Source organism: Trachymyrmex cornetzi, unplaced genomic scaffold (genome assembly GCF_001594075.2).
Source record: "Trachymyrmex cornetzi isolate Tcor2-1 unplaced genomic scaffold, Tcor1.1 scaffold64, whole genome shotgun sequence".
NCBI classification, from domain to species: domain Eukaryota; kingdom Metazoa; phylum Arthropoda; class Insecta; order Hymenoptera; family Formicidae; genus Trachymyrmex; species Trachymyrmex cornetzi.
This window is the reverse complement of record NW_017299959.1, coordinates 831567-839291: the sequence shown is the minus strand read 5'-3', so window position 1 is coordinate 839291 and position 7725 is coordinate 831567. Positions and strand designations below refer to the sequence as shown.

General features: G+C 29.3%; 1 protein-coding gene across 1 annotated transcript in view; it reads right to left on the bottom strand.

The window, feature by feature from the left end:
* Positions 1–4079, bottom strand: part of LOC108766907 (cytochrome P450 6k1-like) — a 7956-nt gene extending 3877 nt beyond the window's left edge. The window contains exon 1 of the mRNA NM_001365369.1: positions 4028–4079. The gene's annotated coding sequence lies outside the window, so the exon portion shown is untranslated. The remainder of the gene's footprint in view (positions 1–4027) is intronic.
* Positions 4080–7725: the final 3646 nt, after the last annotated feature.

The following is a 7725-nucleotide window of genomic DNA, read 5'->3' as shown; positions in this document are numbered from 1 at the left end:
ATTCAATCAGAGTTATGAATGAGTATCGACTCTCGAAAACTGTTGAAGAGTCGCAAAAATCAAGCACCCCACATGTGAGAGGCAAGGGGACTCACAAAAATCAAGCACCTCGAAGGGAACAGAGAACTACCACGTCCACGTCGTTGTTCTTGGGTAGCGCTAAGAGTAGTTCATCAATGATTTTGATGGTCCATAACTCGGACCCCAGTGGGCGGATTGTGGACCACAACCAGTGTTTCGTAAAGGGCTTGAAACCAGCTTTCTCATCCCATGGTGAAAAACTAGGGGTTCCATTTAAAAAAACCATCGTGACCCCTGAATGACCTTCAAAATGACCTTCCAAGGATTTTTCAAGGTCAGTACCATACTTCCCCCGTGTAACCCTAAACTTTTCATACAAAACATTTTTCTCTATCCCTACTAGTTTTCGAGATATTTGACTGGATCACTTCAGATGGTCCACCCTGTATATCACTAAATTGGATTTTGTTATTGGGAAACACTGAAAATATTTGATAATTATCCTTTAAGATGATGTTTATAGTTTTTTGAGTAAAAGAAAAAATTAGATGCTACATAACCTCAAATATAGGCCAAAATCGCTGTTTTTGCATCCCTTTTAGATCGGGATATCTCGAAAACCGGAGCCAATTGAGAGATTTTGACCTCGGATTCGGATTCAACGCACCGAAAACCTTCGGAAAAGTATATTCTGGTTTCTGGGTCAAAATCTTGTCGGCCTGTATCATTTTTGCATATTATTACGTACAAATTTGATTACTTATTTTCGATCTTTGTAAATATAATGAAATAAAAATTACATATTTGTGTTAAAAACACCAGAAAAGATATTTATACAATTATATATATATGCAAGAAAATATGCAATTTCTTTTACTGCACCTTAATATTTTATTTTAATTACATATGTTTTTATGTAAATATCAGTTTTCTTTTAAATATTGACATGACAGTTATAAAATAATATCTTGCCGTATATTCTATCTATATGTATGTTGTTATCTGTATATATGTCGTTAATGAATAAATGCCATTCTATTTTAATATTCATATTCATTACGATTATTTTAATAAAAAATCATGTTTATATATAAAATGCGGAATACTAAGCTAAATGTATATTAAATTAAATAAATATAATTCTAAATTTTTTTTATTTACACGCACATTATATTTTATATGCGGATGTGTAAATTGACTAAAAATATTAATATTTTGCATTGTTTCGATTTGATTTAATATAGGATAGCTTTTCATTGATACTGTCATTATTTCCTTTTTTAAACTGCATTTTTCAAACTTTATGTTCACAAAAACGAGTTTCTTGTTTTATAATTAGTTGTGATATTATCATTTATTTTAATAACATTGCAGTTGCCTTCGTAAAAATATAATATTTCCAATCTTTCTGATTACCTAAGTGTCCTACATTATTTCAAGCAATGACTAATTGTAAGATAAATATTGATAAAATTTTATTTTTCGTTCTTTTTGAATAGTAAATGAATATTATGTGAGGCAACTTAAGGTAAACGTCCCAGTGACCGAACATGTACATATGTCCGGTTATTGGGACGTTTACCTTATATTGAATTCGATTGGACGCATCAGTATACACTGATGCAACCGTCGTACACAAATTGACGTAAAAATATGTGTTTATTATAAACTAAATATAAACGTAGAAACCGCTTAAACCGTGAAATACTCAATACACTTTATTATGCTGTTAGATAAAATATGCATTTTATATAATAATTCGAAATAGTTGCATTTCACTTTTACACTCAAATTAAATCGGTGTATATATAATAGCTTTAACATGCACTAGTGCGTTCAATCGAATTCGCTAATAAATAGATAATATTGTGTCTTAAAAATTTTGCCGTCGATTTAGTTGGTAGTTACTGCAGGCCTCCGGGAAAAATGTTTCATATATAATTATATATTATTATAAATAATTGTATATAAATATATAATTATATAAAATTATACGTAATTATATAAAAAAATTGACATCTTTTATATACAATTATATAATTATATATAAAATATGTCTATATATATAACATTTTTCACTGGAAGAAAATAATAACATATTGCGTTTATAATTGTGACTTGCAGCTTTTACAGAAATGACTAATTAATAAAATCTCATTAGCACGTGTGTATGTAGCATAAATTAAAGCTAATGAACCAGTTAAAAAAATTGAAAATAGAATCGTAGTATGAAAAAACGGTAATTATTTTGAATACGGGGCCTCACCTCCGATTTTGATTAAATTGGGCTCATTCGACGCGTTTTCACTCACAATGAAAGAATCTGGAAAAAAAATACGGCGGTCGGCCTCGTGAACCGAGATATCAAGTGTTAAAGTTCGAAATTTTAGAGATTAAGATACCTGTTCAATTTGACTCGCTGCAGCGCTATGCATATGTAAGATCTGTTCTTTTTCGAAGAATTCTGAACTAGTTCTGAAATAGTGCAATAAGTTTTTGCACTAGTGTACTCCAATTCAGAATTTGAATTTAAAAATGAGAGCACTGCTTTAAAAACAAAAATTCACTGCTTTAAAAATACAAGATTACTGCTCTAAAAATACAAATTCACTGCTTTAAAAACACAAAAGCACTGTTTTAAAAACACAAATTCACTGCTAATGCAAAGAATTTTTGTTTTTAAAGCAGTAATCTTGTATTTTTAAAGCAGTGAATTTTTGTTTTTAAAGCAGTGAATTTTTGTTTTTAAAGCAGTAATCTTGTATTTTTAAAGCAGTGAATTTATGTTTATTATAAAGCAATGCTTTGGTGTGTTTAAAGCAGTGATTTTGTATTTTTAAAGCAGTAAATATATGCATAATATTGCATAAATTTTTAAAGCAGAGAATAGATTATTTAAAATGTATACCTTTTTAATCTTTTTTATATGGATTAAAATTTAAATCCAACATTTCGTGGAACTAAACGCTGTAGCTATATACACGACTTCGTCGTTGGCGTTCAAATTCCTATAAATTTTGAAAATTGTTACAAATGCTGCATAATATATTATTCAATCCATTAATTAATTAAAAATAAAATGATATTACCTCATGATTTAAATAATTAAACCGGCAATGAATTTCAATTTCTTGTATATGCTTTCTTTAACGTAAAAACTAAGATGTCATGTAAAAAGTCTTCCGATATTTCATTTAAATATGCGAAATTGACAAGAATCATTCGTTTGTGGTCAGTTAAATTATGATCCCAGAACAATTTCCGTATAAATTTCGGCCACAGTTAGCATCTCCAACTATATCTTGGACAGCAAGCCAAGGATTTTTGTTTAGTTGCTGTATTGAATACGGCATTTTACAATTATGATCAAATTGCAATCTGCAGAATAGTATTTTATCTCTGCTTACAGAATACGCGCGCGGCGCGACCACAGCGCATGTTCATTTTCGAAACATAGGTCGCGTTCAATAGATTGAACCTTTGCGGAACAGATCTGTACGCGCTCGTTGTTATTGGTGTATTCTTCTAGGCCTGTCTAAATCACTAACCAATAGTAGCGAACGCTCACAGATCCACTCTGCACAGTCGAGTCGAGTTGAGTTTGATGAACACGACCATTTAGTTAGAATGACAGTTATCTTAACTTCTAAAATTTCGAACTTTACGAGGCCAACCGCCGCATTTTTTTTCCAGATTCTTTAATTGTGAGTGAAAACGCGTCGAACGAGCCCAATTTAATCAAAATCGGAGGTGAGGCTCCGTATTCTAAATAAAATTATCGAAAAACCATTTTTAATGTAAAAATACATCATAAAAATCAATGAATTGTTATAAACAAATTATTAAGTATTAACTGTAAAGGAAAACTGATTATGTTAACCAATTCTATGGAAAAAGTTATAAAAAAGCACATATAACTTTTATTTAATCGTTCTTCATTTATGCAAAAAAAATTAAATATTACATATTATTGAAACTATTTTCTATTGTTTAATTATAGACTTACGGAATTCGGATAGTGATGTGGTTACAATTATGGTCAGTACTAATCGACTCAATCACGAATCAAAGTCTATTCCGAACGCGTCAGACACAGTAACTTAACATGACGAAAGCCAACGGAGAAATGTTGTTCACCTCTCTCGATTATTTGTTCGACCTCATTCCCGGAGAAAAACTATTTATTTTTGGCCGTTCGAGAAAGTTTCGAAATCTACGTTATAATATACGTGATCCTTCAGTTTAGTTTCCTGCGCGAGATGCAGCCGTTACTGCATTATATCTCATTTTCCTAGCGGGTTACATCTGCAATATTGCGCTTGACTGCAATGTCGGATTATTTGGCACATGCTCAGATAGATAAATGCAGTTTAAACGCGACGCTGATTATTACCCGCTTTCGCTGTTTGTCGATTTAATCGTCTCGTATCTGTTTCTGTGTTGTCCTTTTTTCTGATTCGAACAACTAAGTATTGGCATTTTTTCGTTGTGCAACCAGAAGCAATCACGGCTAAGGTTATCTTCGTCTTCTGATCCCTGAAGACGAAGATAGCTTTGGTAGATTCTGATTGGATAACGAAAAAACGCTCCAGGTTTTCGATATTCGCGTGTGTTCTCTCGCGATTCCGAGAACGCGATATTCTTCGAATGAAAATTATATCTTTGCGAAATACGTTTTCAGCTGAGGTAATGGCGATATAACCGCCACAATTGTATATTCACATGGTTAGAGCAGAAAAGTTAGTAAAAAAAGAATTGCAAAAATTTATACGTATTTCTTTTGTAATTTTTCCCACAGAAGCAATTAACGTAATTGGTATTCCTTTACAAAATTTACAGTCAACATTTATTGGGAGCTTTTCAATTGTATGACTTATTTCGTGCACGCGGTGACACAAGTTGTGTTCCAGTTGCGTAATAATCGATAAAATACTACACATCTGTATTCAGCCTGAGAATGATTGATCGGCTGTGTAAGCTTATATTTTCTAGTGATAATTACATATTAACCTCATTTGCAATCGCAGTGATTATAAATGACGTTAATACGATGTTGAATGGTCGGCATTTTTGCTTTTCTTATTTAATACAATACAGGCGGAAGAATCTATATTTAATTTAATTTTATCCGGAATTGTGCAAAACGTATCAACTTTCAATTCCACTTGAGTCGTGCACAATGCTGCACTTTGTATATTCCTGTGTACGCTTGTGTTAAGATGTGTTATGCAGTTGGAAAGCGTTTAATAATTTATTTATAACAATTAATAACATTTATTTTTATAATGTACTTCTTATGTAGGAAATATTTTTTCATGCTCACGTTCTATTTCCAGTTGTTTTTTTTTTTTGTTAATGTTGCTAGTCATGAATCTTAATAGGTTAATTTATTAAAATCTTAAAGTTTTACTATTATACAACAAATTTGAAAAAAAGTAATCAATACATTTCAAAGAAGCTACATCATTTGAGGATTATCTTCATATCTTGATACACTCAAATCAACGTTTCAAATATTGTAATTAGTTTACTTTAGGTTGAGAATCAATTTGATACTGTATTAGTAAAATATTGACATTTTATAATGTATAATATAATTTCTATGAAGAAAATACTCATGGAAACCTCAATAATATTATCATTTATTTTGATAACGTTATAATTGCCTTGTGGAAATATTTCCAATCTTTCTATCTATATATCTTAAATTGTTTCAAGCAATGATTAAGATAAATTTTGGTAAGATTTTATTTTACATCTAGGGTAAGTTGGAGGAATATGCCACACTTAAGCGAAATTAGATTTTTTATAATAGTAATTATTTGTTCAATTTAAAATAACTTTACATACTGATTTTTTTCTTCCATCCTTTATCTATTATTTGTGTATAATTGGAATTGAATATATTCATTTTTTGTTATTAAAAATAAAGAAATATGAGAGTACCGAAAAATAGGTAATATGCCACCATGAGGGTAATATGCCACATACAAAAAAATACTAAGTATACAATTTATTTTGTTTTTTTTATTGCAAGAACACATTATTAATGATTTTTGTGATGAAAATAAACATTTGTAACATAATATAGATAATATAAACAATATAAGGATATAAGTAATAACTTCGATAGATTAAGTATTATACAACATGTAAAACAAACTTTGAGACACGTTTTTAATAGCATAAATGCCATAAATATATCTTTCTACGAACAGTCCTCGTGAATCCATCTACTGCAACAATTAGATATTATTCAATTACATTTTAGGCTATTTTTTTAAATAAAAGTATGTAATGTGTAAGTATAAAACGTATAAATAAATATTTGTTTTATTTTATATTTACATAGTATTACAAGTAGTCTAAGTTCCAATAATCAAGAAAATTCAATTCATTAAAATAGATTAAAAAACTGTATTCTCTATTCAAAATTTTGAATTGAGCAGTAAATTAATATAATACAATAATAGCAAATAAATAAACATTTAAGTTGATTTATTAAGTATTTGTCAACACGAATATCCTGTCACAACGGAATTATGCGGCAAAACATTTGTTTATAGCGTCCTAATCTATATATTAGAGAAAATGGCTACTGGCATCTTACCCTAACAAAAGTAGTGGCATATTGTCCCAAGACGTCATTTCATCTTATGATGAGTCTGTACAGTACGACTGTTAAGAAAATGAATCGATGATGTACTAAATATTTTCATTTTAACCTACACTAATAGATTAACAAGCTAATCGAGCTAAATATTGTGTAATGTTTTAATAATAACTTACATAATGTACTATAAAAGTTATAAGAAGTACATTTTCGTATATCATATTTCCGTCATATTTACCTCATAAAAACAATACTGTTGCGAGGAAATTTTTGATACTTATGCAACACATTAAGCATGAATTGTAAATAATTCTGTGTCATTAACGCAAGCGCTGCTAATCGGTATCATTGTTAAACACGAGTGGCATATTCCGCCATCTGGCATATTCCCCCAACTTACCCTATTTTAAATAATAAATGCGTATTGTGTGAGGCACTTAAATAGATAACATTATCACATCTTCAAGAATTTTACCATCAATTTAATTACTGTAAATTACAGAAAAATGATATATTGCGTTTATAATTATAACTTTCACACAGAAATGATTTGTTAATAAACTGTCATTATTATATTTATTAATAAATTAGCATCATTATATTTAAAAAAATGAAAGAAAAAGGACTACGAGCCTAAGAGTTAGTCGTTAGAAATAGAAATTTTTTAAAAATTACAGGATAAATATGTCATTATTCAGAATATAAAACTTTAATTTGCCGGCAATAAACAATAGAACACAAATAAATGTTTCGATCCCTATTGGATCATTATCAATGTTAATACACAAAAATAGAACGGTGAAAATATTACAAAGTTAAAATATATAAAAATTACAATTCTCTCTCAATCGCAAGCAATAATATAATAAAACTTACAGTTGTTTAATATAATAAAATTCACTCAGTATGAGTTGAAAGTTATACGAACGTTGTAATCGGTAACAATGTGTGCTTCTGGTTATTAGTTGTAAATTAAAATAATTTATATCTGTTAAAAAGTACATAAATATTTTAAACATATAATATTGAGTGTATAAAATAAAACGCAAAGTATAAAAATATAATATATGAGGCAAAGAATAAAATTGAAT